A 14,371-nucleotide genomic window follows, 5' to 3' on the forward strand; every position below is an offset into this window, starting at 1 on the left:
AAGCGGAAAAACATTTCCTTAACTCAGACCTTACCCACCGTCTTGTATAAATCATCAGCCATTATAACTCATAAACGTGATGTTATTAAAAATATAAGTCTAATTAAATCTGGGAATAATTGGTATCATGCTTTTTATGTGAAGGGGATTTTTTCAAACATTAATGAGCAGAATTAGTTCAACATTATATTTACGATTAACGTAAAAAAAAGATAAAAGAAAAATGAAAACGCTAATAATGAAATAATATCCATATATGATATGTTGTTAACGGTAATGACGTCAGTTGTAAGGTTATGGAGATAGGTACGAGTGATGGTCCTTTACGTTTATCGAAACAAATACCGTTTTATTTTTTTTAAAACGATTCAAATAGGACAAACCGTTTGATCGGATATTTGTATGTGAGAATCAGTTTTTGAACTTTCGAGTTAAATGTGTGAACACCATTTACTGTTTTTGAACTTTCGAGTTAAATGTGTGAACACCATTTACAGCTCCCAAATCGTTGAATATCTATTGGGTGATGTATTTTATGTCAGTCACAAAGCACAATCAGGTAGGGATCTGCTTTCAATTGGCAGTGTTTCTAAATAATATTATTTCAGTGTTAATTGTTGTTTGGATGTCTTGGTGATCCATTAGTGTTTCGAAGAAGAAATAGATTCGTGATTAGAATACAATCGAAGGACCGCCACTAAATTATCTCGGTGGGGATTTTCAGCCGGCCCATCTCTTTCATCAAAGCTGCAAACAGCACCAAATTTCTTTACGTTGTTACTATTTACTAATGTTTCTCTCATCAGTCGTATGTAACGTAAAACAGTTCGTACTTAGGGACAAAAGAGATGTGTCTATACGCTAATGGTTAAACTATAACCTCTTTGTCAAAAATTGTGATGTTTAATTGTTTACTTACTTCCTTCTCGAGTTGTCATTCACTGAACCATGCGTGAATTACCAAATTCAATAAGCCGTTGTTCCTAACCTTTGTTATCTTTGCGAACAATACAGTTTGACCGAACACTGATTGATGAAAATCGATAAGAAAATACGATCATGAGTCATTACAATTTATGTGAGTTATATATTGCTTGTATGGGTTCTTTCCTATTTAATATGCCTATATATTATATAATGTTTCGAAGCCTTATTATGTGACAATACATTTTGCTATTTTTGTGCCTGCGATATAATATAACATATTGCTAAAACATTGTGAATGTTAAGTGATACGGGTATTGACCCGAATGATATGAATGCGTTAACTCAGTGGCTAGCTTTTAAATCTTGTTTTCCTTAAATTAAAGCCAGACTCGATATTACCATCTAAATAAAGGCAGTGCTGGAACTTACGTCAAAATGCCAGCGTTGTGATAGGGTGAAATTCAATTCTGATTGCCATTTGCCCAATCAAATGTCATGAATCAATATGTGTATCAGATCTTTCTTGGTAGAACAGGGTTTAAGATCACCGTAAGTATCAAAAGACGAACTGCTTCATTAATAGCTGGTGGAATACATCTTTCTAAACGTCGTTGGAAGCTTGAATATTCAGCAGTCATGCAACTAAGTACAGTCCACATATTTTGAGTTATCCTAAAAATGTCTTATTTCCTTAACATTTGAGGACTTTGTAGTAGGGACTTTTATATGATTCAACTGTTTTCTAATTTTTTAGTCTTGTACATAGTCATGCTGAATAGAATCCACATCTTCCAAAACAATACAAGCAGAATCTGGACAGCACACTGACCCCATGACCTTATGGACATTAATCATTTGGTTTAACAGGTCTAGCTCTATGGTCTATGTAAGGGAGAACAGGCATTTGTTTTTATGCAAATTTATTAAATGCTTATTTACAGGACTTACAGTTAGTTTTAGATTTTGACAATGCTGATGATATTAGAGACAAGATAGTAGATTAGGTTTCTCTAATTAGCAAGAGTATCTTGTATATATATTTTAAAGAAATATATATTTTATACTTGAACTCTGACAATCTTTGCCAAACCTTACAATTCAACTACATTTATTTAACATTTATATTTTGAGGAAGAGGTTGAACGTGAGTGTGAGTCTGATAAAATATATTATAATCATTTATATGTTTTCAAATCAACTTCTAGACAAATCATTAGTGAGATATCAAATGTTTAGTTTAATGTGGGAAACACAGATATATGTACCAGAAACAATCAAGCTAATTATAGAAATATAATATCAGGATGTCTCCCGTGAAGTCCGCTATGCTGATGTATATACAGAGGCAGAAATGGTTAGAGGGAATTAAATTCGCAAAAGTAGCCCGATTTTTAGGAATGTACTACTAATCTAACCTAAACTGGGGACATCACATAAACGAACTAGTTAAAATGTGCAATAAAGACCTTAACCTCCTTACAGACCTTAAAGGAACCACCTGGGGATCCAATCAAGAAACCTTACTGGCATTATATAAATTATTAATTAGGTCCAAACTAGATTATGGATGCCAAATTTACAACGCGGCACCCCAAAATAACCTCAAAAATTTGGATAGCATACAAAGAAAGGCCCTAATTATTTGTACTGGAGCACTACCATCCACGTCACTAGTGGAACTTCAAATCTTAACTGGAGAACTGTCGCTCCACCTTAGAAGGGAAGAACTCACCCTCAGGTATGCAACCAGGCTAACAATCCACCCTGATACGCACCCGACAAGGCTAGCAATAAATAAATGCAACACTTTTTAAAACTAAACTAACACAAAATATACCAGCAGGGAAACTAGAACACCAATTAGCTGAACAACGTCCTATAGATAACCTTCAAGTAGAAATTACAAATCACTATGACACAGAGCCATGAAACAATATCAACCCTTCAATTAACACCCTCAGTACGAAATATGGCAACAAATATGAACAAGAACACAAACTAAAAACAATCAGTATAGAAGAGATCAACACTAAATATTGTAACTTTATTAAGGTATACACTGATGGAACCAAAATAACAGAACCACCCAGAACAAAAGCAGCTTGTGTTATCCCAGAACTTAACATTAAAATAGGACGAAGATTACCTAACCTCTACTCTCTAAACACAGCTGAATTCTGGGCCATCCTTGAAGCCCTCAAATGGATTGAAGAAAACAAATTACCTCAAGCGGTAATAACAAGTGACTCGCTAAGCGTCATAAATTCAAGACTTAATAACAACACCAATTCAAGAGAAAACTTTCTTAGGTAAACCAGTCTATTGTTAAAAAACTAAACAATACAAATTTACAAGTAGAATTTATGTGGATACCATCCCACATTAACTTACCAGGTAACGATATGTCAGATATGACAGCTAAGCAAAAACTAAACGAAACCACCCACATCAACCTAGATTATAGCATAAATGAACTCTATTGCATATCTAAAACCCTCATTGACAATAAATGGCAGGAACTATGGAACGCAAACACTCAAGGCAGGAAACTAAAAACCATCCTTAAAGAAGTCTGTAGAAATAAGAAACCACCCAATACAAAAGGCAATGACCAAAAATTCATAAATAGAATACTCACAGGCAAAACTAAGCTGGCTAGCAACTTCGGACAGTACATAGGACCACAACCACACAACCCCAACTGTTATCACTGCCGGGTCCCAGAAGGCTTAGAACATATTTTTAACAAGTGTCACACACATTAAAAGGAAAGGGCTAGGTTTAAAGTTAAACAAAGTAAGATTGGATCACCAGCCACTTACCCAGAGTTCTTGATGAACACAAACTCCAATATTAACTTAACATTCGAAAACATAATAGCGTACCTACAAGAAACAGGACTATATAAAAGATTTAAATAACTGTAAAAGAAGTTGTATACTCCAAATGAATAAAATAAGGAATCAAACTAAATAGGGACTACCCAGATTAGGTGTTCTTGGACGTCTCTCTCAGACTCGATCAAATGGACAAGGACAACTACCTGGGAAAAAATACTTGGCCTGGAAAACATAAATTGCAAGACTTAAAATTAAAACTAAACAAACTAAATATGGACTACCCAGATAACGTGTCCTTGGACATCTCTTAAAGAATCGAGCAAATCGACAAGGACAACTATCTGGGATCAAAATACACCTGACCTAGAAAATAAAATTACAAAACTATTAAACCCATAACCCAGCCCAATTAAATAGGGACCGCCCATAATAGGTGACCGTGACGTGTCTCTCAGACTCGATTAAATCGACAAGGACAACAACATGGGGAAAAATACATGGCCTGGAAAACATAAATTGCAAGACTTAAAATTAAAATTAAAATACAAAACCTAAAAAATATTTAATTACAAATATTTTTTAAAAAAATTTAAAATATAAAACATAAAATAAAATAAAATAATATATTTTTCTCCTATCTTTCTCTTTATCTCTATATATCTCCTTTTTCCTTGTCTCTTAAACAACATCTTAACAATCTGGCATGAAAATTAACACCTCTACGAATCTACTCACGCAAAACCCAGGTGACAGCCATAAACAAATACCTAGAATTACCGACAGGACTCAAAAATCAGATCGTATAAAGTGGTCTTGAACCCAGACCATCAGGACCGTCCACACTCAAACAGATTTAGGAACAAACTATCCCAAATTATCAATATATAAGGTGGTCTTAACTCCAAAGACCATCAGATCCCGCAGCACAAGGCTGCAAAACAAAAACTCTGCATTAGGAATTATAACCCCAAATTAACAAGCATAAGGTGGTCTAAAACCCAAAGATTATCAGATTCAGCAGCACAAAGCTGCAATGCAAACAGCACTATTTGACCACTAAGACCCCAAAACCCATACCAACCAAGGTGGTATCAAATACCCAAGAACATCAGGGCCTGCTACACAAGGTGGCAACATCAAAACCCATGACTGTCAACCTGGGTATCTATGTTTAACCAAATCTAAACAGCACATAGTTATCCTCAAAATTATGCAGGAGGACACTTTTAGAAACTATACCCTGGAGCCTAGAAACGTCAAACTGTGCCATGAACCGCCTCCCGATCCATAAGCCTTTTCCTCCTCTGCCACGGCCAGACATCAAACATCACGCGTGCAGTGCACGCCCCAAAATAGCAGCATACACGAGTGCACGTTGGGTCCAATCCCACTCGTCTCCATCAGCAAATCAATGCAACTTAAGCAATGAGTTTGTGTTGGGTCCAATCCCACTCACCTCGGCCAAACATCCAGATCGCTAGGAACTAAATAGCACCTCGACCTAACGGCCTAATTAATAAGTGTTCCATGAACACATAAAAGCCTGGGGGATGTGGCTCTCCTTCCTTCCCCCATGAGTAATTAAATAGCATGCTGTGCGTAAAGAAAACAGTGATACATGCTCCATTGGAGCGAAAATCACTTTAATTCAACTTAGTAACTAAGTAAGGTTAGAGGGAGCTTTTGAATTTGAAATTAATATGTAACCTAGATGTTTGTTTGTTAGCTCTACCAGCTAATCTCCCAATGTAGATGTCGCCTACCCAACACAGTTACAACAACTTCCTCAGGTTCTTTCGTTTTCAAACATAGACGTTGAACTTTTGTGCGATTTTAACCATGTGCTTGTTTTATCCTTGCTACTATTTCAACTTCAAACAAATCCCATCCCTGTGAAAGGTATAAAGATGATACTAAAGTAAAATATATCAAGTGAAATTGAGGAAAATCACATAGTCACAAAACACTCAGAGAACGAAACTGAACTCGTGTTTCAGTATAATACATATAAAATGATACCTAACTTTGGTCCAAATGAGATTCCTAATTATCTTACCGTTTTATCCCCTTACCACGAACCAGATGTTTAATGTCACTAAGAAATTAATGACTACCTGCAAAAAATGTCACCAAGTATCGGTACATTTTTCTAAAATTACCAGTATAGGTCTGGCTTAGTATTTTAATTTTCTCTGAATACCGGTTGCATCGTATCCAAGTACTAGTATCATTGTCTCTGAGTACCAGTACGATTTTAACCAAGTTCTTGTATGATTATTGTTGAATACAGCAATGACTTCATGCGCGTACTAGACTGATTGTTTCTGAGTACCAGTATCATCCTGTCCAAGTATTACTAATATTCTACCTAAGTACATAATGCTTTTATCCAGGTAATAGCATGATTATTTTTCTCCAGGAGCAGTATGACTATGTCCAAGTACTAGTATGATTGTATCTGAGTACCGGCATGACTTTCTTTAAGTACCAGTAAGACGGTATCCCTCTCTCCTACACAGTAGCAGTATCATCTGTTATGTGTACGAGTACAAATGAGATTTTGTCTGAGAATCGGTATAATTATTCTGAGTTATTCTTTCTGAGATTTGGTATAGTTCTCTTTGGGTGCCAGTGTTATCTATTCCAAGTTGCGGTACGACAGAATTATGTGAGGAGCATAATGATTCTGTCTGAGTAGCGTGTGATTTGCTCTTATTACAATAAGGTGATATCATAGGATTATTTCTGCCTACCGGCATGACTGTTTTCTCTGAGTACCATTATGATACTTTGTGAGTACCCAATTTATTTTATTTATTGCAAGGTAGTTTCTTCTAAGCACCAGTATGATATGATCCCACTACCAGTTCGGTTGTCTGTGAGTACCAGTATAATATGCTCCCACTACCATTTTCTGTTGTCTTTTAGTACGCGTATGATACGTTCCCAATACCAGTTCGATTGTCATTGAATACTCGTATGGCATTCTCTAAGCGGCGGTATTTTCGTGTTTAAATATGCTTGTTGTATTGTCACAGTGCTAGTACAATTGTCGCTGAGTACCAGCATGATAAAATTATCATTGAGCACAATGTTTTTTTTTTTTTGTAAGTTGCTAAATGATTTTCTCTAAGTAAACAATGATTCTGGTCGAGCACCCAGTATGATTTTTACCACGCACTAGATTTACTATTTGTAAGCACCGTATGATTTTCTCTTAGTTCCAGTAGATATACTTTTTATCACTCTGAATATCACAATGATTTTCGCCAGCTATCAGTGGGATGCTGTCTGAATACAAGTAGAATTTTCTGTTTGGATCAATGTTTGATGTAGAAGCTTTCGTCTAATGTCCATTTTGGAAGACTGATAATTCGCACTAACTTTTTATAAGCTTGAAGGTAGTTAAACGTTTCTACATATTTTAAAGAACTTATTAAGGACGAAGTTTACTAGACTTTGAGTTCTTGTCAAATGTTGTCATGACAACGATATTTTACATAGTCATTAACGTCTTTGTTACTTTTGATTTTTAATGCAAAAATTACACGTCTCGTTTGGAAAGTAAAGGACGTTTTACCAGTACATACTATTTCAAATACAAACTTAATAATTGTATTTTCCTTAGGAATTTGTTAGACTCACCAGTGTTACCTTTTGGTTTGGTCTCTGGGTGGAATCTTATAAAGAAACCTATAAGATGGCGTGAAAGACTTTGCAATACATTATTTATATAGAAAATGGCAGAATTGTTCCGCTCAGGTAAAACATGCATTATGTAAGCTCGTTCCTAATCCTATTGTATCGTTTATACCAAATTCCAAATAGCTATTCTTGCAAGAAGATTGGGGCCTGCATGCTGAGCACACCATTAAAAGCATTGCTGTAAACCCTTTAATAGTTTGAGTCTGATGTCCCCAGCGGCTCAGTGAAGGCCAAAGCCGACAGACTGTGCAGGTGAAACTACGGCACCACAGTCACTGGCTATAGCTACAATGATATTGGGAATATAATAACCACACGCGGATTACGTTCAATTACGCAGAGAAAGCACTGAATACACGGTTACTTCTCATTTGACGTTGATTTTCCCATTGTGTATCCCGTTAGCGACATATTTTCCTACAGAGATGTAGTATTGACCAGGACACTGTTAGTTGTAGGTTGGTTTCAAAATTACTTGGATACTTTGTAGTTTCGATGTATGCAAATTTTTAACACCCACTGACTTTGGTACCAAATTTAAATACTTAAGTGACTCACTGTCTTCACTTTTACCAAAATAAAATACATACACGTCTCTATGTGGTGATTCGCAACAAATTAAAACTATAAATGTCTGCTATGATGATTTGTCATTGGTAGATCACAGGAAATTATATGTATACAATCTTCTTATTGCTTCATCACCATTTACTAACGGTACTTAGGGATGTTTTCAATTACTTTTGGTTTATACGCTATATATATTCAATATATTTAAATGAACAACAGTTTATCTCTCTCTCTCAACACCGCTCCGGTGGCCTAGTGGTCAGAGCGTCCGCCTCGGATGCGGGAGGTCGTGGGTTCGATCCCCGGCCGAATCATACCAGAGACTTAAAAAATGGTACTAACAGCTGCCTCGCTTGGCGTTCAGCATTAAGAGGTTAGTGTTAGGACTGGTCGGCCTGGTGTCAGGATAATGTGAATGGGTTGGACATCATGCTACATGTCTGCGGCATGATGCCCCAGTGCTAGACATCACTATAAACTGCCACATTGCAGACATCGTAGCGATATGACTGAAAAATTGTTAAAGCTACATTAAAAATCAAAATCACATCACACGTCTCTCTCTCTCTCTCTCTCTCTCTCTCTCTCAATCTAAATCTAAACAAATTCATACAGCCTACAGTGTACAGAGGTAAAAGAATGGGATTCGCAGATAAAGGGAATTCTTTTGCAACTGACGACTTTTCTGATGCATAAGATGTTATCATATTTGTAAACTCTACATGTAAAACAGTAATTGTTCCTGGCTGTAACGTTGTTTAGTGTATTCTATCACCACATTGAGACAATCTCTCTCTCTCTCTCTCTCTCTCTCTCTCTCTCTGAGTTCACCCACAGGTATGTCAATGTTCAGATTTATGACAAAATGACCTCAGCATACAACAAGGTTGTACACCAGGAAATGAAATGCACAAAGTCTTCTTACTGCTTCAGCAACATTTACTATTTGTACTAAAGGTACTATGCAATTGTTAATTATAATGGTTAATACGTTATATATACAATATGTTCAGTTGAACAATAGTCTCTCACTCCCTCTCTCTCGCCTGAGACAAATTGTACTATTTCATTGTCTATCCTTTCTTCTATTTCAAAATCTATCCTATATACTATTTCAAGGTCTATGCTTTCTACACATTCATAATTTATATTTCTAGTATTTCCGTATCTGTCTCTTCTACTGTTTCAGTGTCTATATTTCCACCATTTCAGAGTCTAACCTTTCTGCTGTTTCAATGTCTATATTTTATACTATTTCAATGTGTATCCTTTCAACTATTTCAGTATCTATCCTTTCTACTATTTGAATGTTTATACTTTCCACTATCTCACGTCTATCCTTTCTATTATTTCAATGTCTATAAATTCTGCTATTTCAGTGTCTATTCTTTCTACTATTTCAATGCATATTCTATTTCAGTGTCTATTCTTTCTACTATTTGAATGTCTATACTTTCTACTATTTCAGTAGCTATACTTTCTACTATTTCAATGTCGATACTTTCTACTATTTCAGTGTCTTTCATTTCTACTAGTTCAATGTCTATGATTGCTTCTTTGTCAGTGATTTTCCTTTCTACTATTTCAATCTATATCCTTTCTGTTATTTCAATATATAACATTTCTACTATTTGAGTGTCTACCCTTTCTACTATTTCAATGTCTATCCTTTTAATGTCGGACAAAAATCCTAAATTTTCAAAGATATAACGATCGAACTAATGTAAAATAGATTGAGTGACATCGAGGCCAATCTCCTAGTCACTCAATCAATGAAACGTGAATTCGTGTTTCGGTGTTTAAGGTGTTTTTTTTATCAGTACATTGGTAAGTTTGCTCTCATACAATATGATTGTCTCATACTGGTATGATTTTATTCAAGTGCTAGAATCATTGTCTCGGAGCACCGCTGTTTTCTCTAAATATCAATGTGACTTACTCCGAGTCCTCTAAATATCAATATGACTTACTCCGAGTCCTCTAAATATCAATATGACTTACTCCGAGTCCTCTAAATATCAATATGACTTACTCCGAGTCCTCTAAATATCAATATGACTTACTCCGAGTCCTCTAAATATCAATATGACTTACTCCGAGTCCTCTAAATATCAATATGACTTACTCCGAGTCCTCTAAATATCAATATGACTTACTCCGAGTCCTCTAAGTGTCTGTATGAATCTCATGCTGATGTTTTAGTCTAATTTCGATTTTTGGGATCTAAAAGTTTCGTGACAACGAAACGGGAATTTTTTTTAAACATGCTGGTAAATGTCATTATTTTGATAATTTCAAAGAATTGATTAAGGATTATTATTGCTCGAATATGCTGGCTTGAAGAAAATGATACACTGCATATCTATTAAGGAGATTAAATTTCAAATCAATAATTAGCAATTTATTTTGGAACGTTAAGCACTTGTCCAAATATCTCCTATTATAAAGGTAATTTTAAAGGTTACTGTATATCGTAATAAAATACACAAATTTAACTGATTTACTGTCAGAACTGAACGATGGAAAATAATTATTATTGTACTTATCTTGAATCTTTATCTTCATCGTAGATTGAAAGATTATAATAGTAACTGGCTACCCGTGCTGCCACCTTATTACACGGCCTTAAAACTTCACACTTGATCCAATCAATGTTAACGCTTTTGGATACACCTTTTAGCTGTCATTCGGTAATTGAAATATATATGTTACCTATACAGATAAACATATACACATATCTACACAAATATGCTATGTACCACAAAGTTATCTTCACCATATGCCAGCAAAACCATACATTTGTTTACCTTTTAAATAATGGTCACTGAATCCCTCAACATTGCAGGTATATAGATGGGTGAGGTAATTAAACAATATTGACTGAACTTAATTAACACAATTTTGTACACAATGCACGGCAAACAACGGACACGTCATATTAGGGCATTTGTACAACAAACGCGTAAGCAATTGAATCAATATGTGTATTAAGTATCTTTATATTACGGCACATGTACAATGAACTCTTTAACTCTTGTGCCAGGTGTATAGTGTACGTCTTTATATTATGGCGCTTGTACAATGAACTCTTTAACTCTTGTGCCAGGTGTATAGTGTACGTCTTTATATTATGGCGCTTGTACAATGAACTCTTTAACTCTTGCTCCAAGTGTATAGTGTATGTCTTTATATTAAAGTACTAATACAATGAACTCTTTAACTCTTGTTTCAAACTGTATAGTGCGCGTCTTTATATTACGACACTTGCACAATGAACTCTTAGCACTTGTATCAACATTTGTATTAAACGTAGTCATATTACGGCACTTGTATAATGTACCCTGAACACATGTCTGTGAAGTTTTCTGGGTATATATTTTGCTGCGAATTGTGAAGCGAAAATGAGAACGTATCACATTTCACTACGATGATCATTAATTCACTTACTTGGAGCATATTTTGCACGTGTCTGCTGTCATTTAGCCCTCAATTTGTGGAATGCTGCTCGCATAATTTTCGTGTATTCCATGCATGGCCATTGTAACCTAAATTTTGATTATTATTATTATTATTATTATTATTATTATCTGTGACATATAAGAAACTGCTTGTACTTCGTATAATACTTGTAAGAGGTGAAGAAAATAAAAATATACTTCTTACTTCTGAAAGGTTCGTTTCGACCCACTTAGTAGTACACGGTTTGCAGTTGTTATAATCCTCATTTCTATTTCATTTATTGTAGGTATACAAATGAGCGTGCAAAAAAAAATCTCGTGGTTACCACAACAAATAAACACTTACAGGTTCAGGAAGTAACTCATCCGTTACCGATTACATTTAGCCTCAGTGTTAGATCATTCCACAAATCCAGTTGACCGTTGAAAATATATTATGTACTTTGCTCATTCTCTCACATATTACCATTTCAACTCGTATTTCCCAACGATTGTACGTGTGTATCAAGTTTACCCATTGCTCACTCTGCTTGCTTTGTTTGGATGTTTTGGTGACGCCTTTTTGTTACGAAAAGAAAAAGATTCATGCATAGGATTAGATCAAAGGACTGCCACTGAATTATCTTAGTGGGCATTTTCAGCGGACCCATCTCTATTATCAAAGTGCTGGAAAGCACCACATATAATTTATTTATGTCGTCATTGTTTACTAGTTTTTCTCTTATCACTCGTATCTAACTTAAAACTAGTAATTATAGACAAAAGGCATGTCTCAATATGCTAGTTGTTAAACTATAGCCTCTTTGTAAACAATCGTGATGTCTAATTGTTGACATATTTCTTTCTCGAGTTGTCATTCACTTAGCAATGTGAATTAATAAGAAGAAATAGCCTGTGTCCTTAACCATTGTTAACTTTGTGAACATAAAAATTTGACCTAAGAAGAACACTAATTGATGAAATGTTGATAAGAAACCACGATGTGCAGCCTTTAAAATGTATTTGCATTCATGTTGTGCATGTATGGGCTCTTTCCTATTAGACATTACTGTATATCATATCTTTTTTTCTTCTAAAGACTTATTTTTTTGAGTTTGTTGCTTATGTGTCTGTTCTATAGTCTTACATTTTTAAAAAATTACAATAGTTGGCGATCTCTTGATTGTGAATGTGTGGATAATAATGGTGGTTGTCCTGGATTATATGAAGACGTTAACGGTGGTTGTCCTGGACGATATGAGGACGTTAGCGGTGGTTGTCCTGGATGATATCAGTACGTTAGCGGTTGTTGTCCTGGATGATATGAGGACGTTAGCTGTAATTGTCCTGGATGATATGAGGACGTTAACGGTGGTTGTCCTGGATGATATGAGGACGTTAGCGGTGGTTGTCCTGGATGATATTAGGACGTTAACGGTGGTTGTCCTGGATGATATGAGGACGTTAACGGCGGTTGTCCTGGATTATATGAGGACGTTAGCGGTGGTTGTCCTAGATGATATGAGGACGTTAGCGGTGGTTGTCCTGGACGATATGAGGACGTTAGCGGTTGTTGTCCTGGACGATATGAGGACGTTAGCTGTAGTTGTTGCATTAGGATGATATGAGGACGTTAACGGTGGTTGTCCTGGATGATATGAGGACGTTAGCGGTGGTTGTCCTGGATGATATGAGGACGTTAACGGTGGTTGTCCTGGATGATATGAGGACGTTAGCGGTGGTTGTCCTGGATGATATGAGGACGTTAACGGCGGTTGTCCTGGATTATATGAGGACGTTAGCGGTGGTTGTCCTGGATGATATGAGGACGTTAGCGGTGGTTGTCCTGGACGATATGAGGACGTTAGCGGTAGTTGTTGCATTAGGATGATATGAGGACGTAAACGGTGGTTGTCCTGGATGATATGAGGACGTTAACGGTGGTTGTCCTGGATGATATGAGGACGTTAGCGGTGGTTGTCCTGGACGATATGAGGGCGTTAACGGTGGTTGTCCTGGATGATATGAGGACGTTAGCGGTGGTTGTCCTGGACGATATGAGGGCGTTAACGGTGGTTGTCCTGGATGATATGAGGACGTTAACGGTGGTTGTCCTGGACGATATGAGGGCGTTAACGGTGGTTGTCCTGGATGATATGAGGATGTTAACGGTGGTTGTCCTGGATGATATGAGGACGTTAGCGGTGGTTGCATTAGGATGATCAGCAGGGAACATAAGTCTTTTCTGTCAAGGTTAGGATTATTCTAAATTAGGATTACAAATATAACTTAAGTGTGGGCTTAAACTTAAGTCTATATTCAAGAAATCGGATAGTGTGACAAATTAACTGTTTTAAAATCTAGACATAGCTTCTATATCTTGTTTAACTTAAGTTGGAGCCAGACTCGATAATACTAAATTTACTGCATCTTAAGTCAAAATATCAGAGGTCTGATTGGCTGAAATTCAAATCGGATTGAATTCATCCAATCAGATGTCATATGTCAATATGTGTGCCAGATCTCCGCTTGTAGAACTGGGGTCTAAGATCACGGTAAACATCCAACACTTGATTTGCTTTTATTAATAGCTATTTGAATACATCTCTCTAAACGTCGTTGGATGTTTGAATGGTTAAGGGAATATTCAGCAGTCATGCAGCTGAAAAGTCATAAAATGTGAAGTTATCCTAAAAACAACACCTTTCATTTCCTGGCATATTAGGACTTCCTCAACTCCGTTTCATTTTAAAAAATGAACATTTCACTGTATACAATTTTAAACGCTTTTTTTATTTTATAGTTTCTACTATTTCAATGTCGAACAAAATCCCATCCCTGTGAAACGTATAACTATAGTTCTAAAGCAAAATAAATTAAGTTAAATCGAGG

General features: G+C 36.0%; 1 protein-coding gene across 2 annotated transcripts in view; it reads right to left on the reverse strand.

The window, feature by feature from the left end:
- The window catches only part of LOC149789809 (uncharacterized), an 80,799-nt gene that overhangs the window by 24,216 nt on the left and 42,212 nt on the right, over positions 1 to 14,371 (reverse strand). The window contains exon 1 of one of the 2 annotated variants that reach the window (XM_089971799.1): positions 11,490 to 11,545. The exons of the other annotated variant lie outside the window; for it this stretch is intronic. The gene's annotated coding sequence lies outside the window, so the exon portion shown is untranslated. Of the gene's footprint in view, positions 1 to 11,489; positions 11,546 to 14,371 lie in introns of those variants that run through there. 2 annotated transcript variants of the gene reach the window in all.

This window comes from Sinohyriopsis cumingii, chromosome 10 (assembly GCF_028554795.1).
Source record: "Sinohyriopsis cumingii isolate HCF-2022 chromosome 10, ASM2855479v2, whole genome shotgun sequence".
NCBI classification, from domain to species: domain Eukaryota; kingdom Metazoa; phylum Mollusca; class Bivalvia; order Unionida; family Unionidae; genus Sinohyriopsis; species Sinohyriopsis cumingii.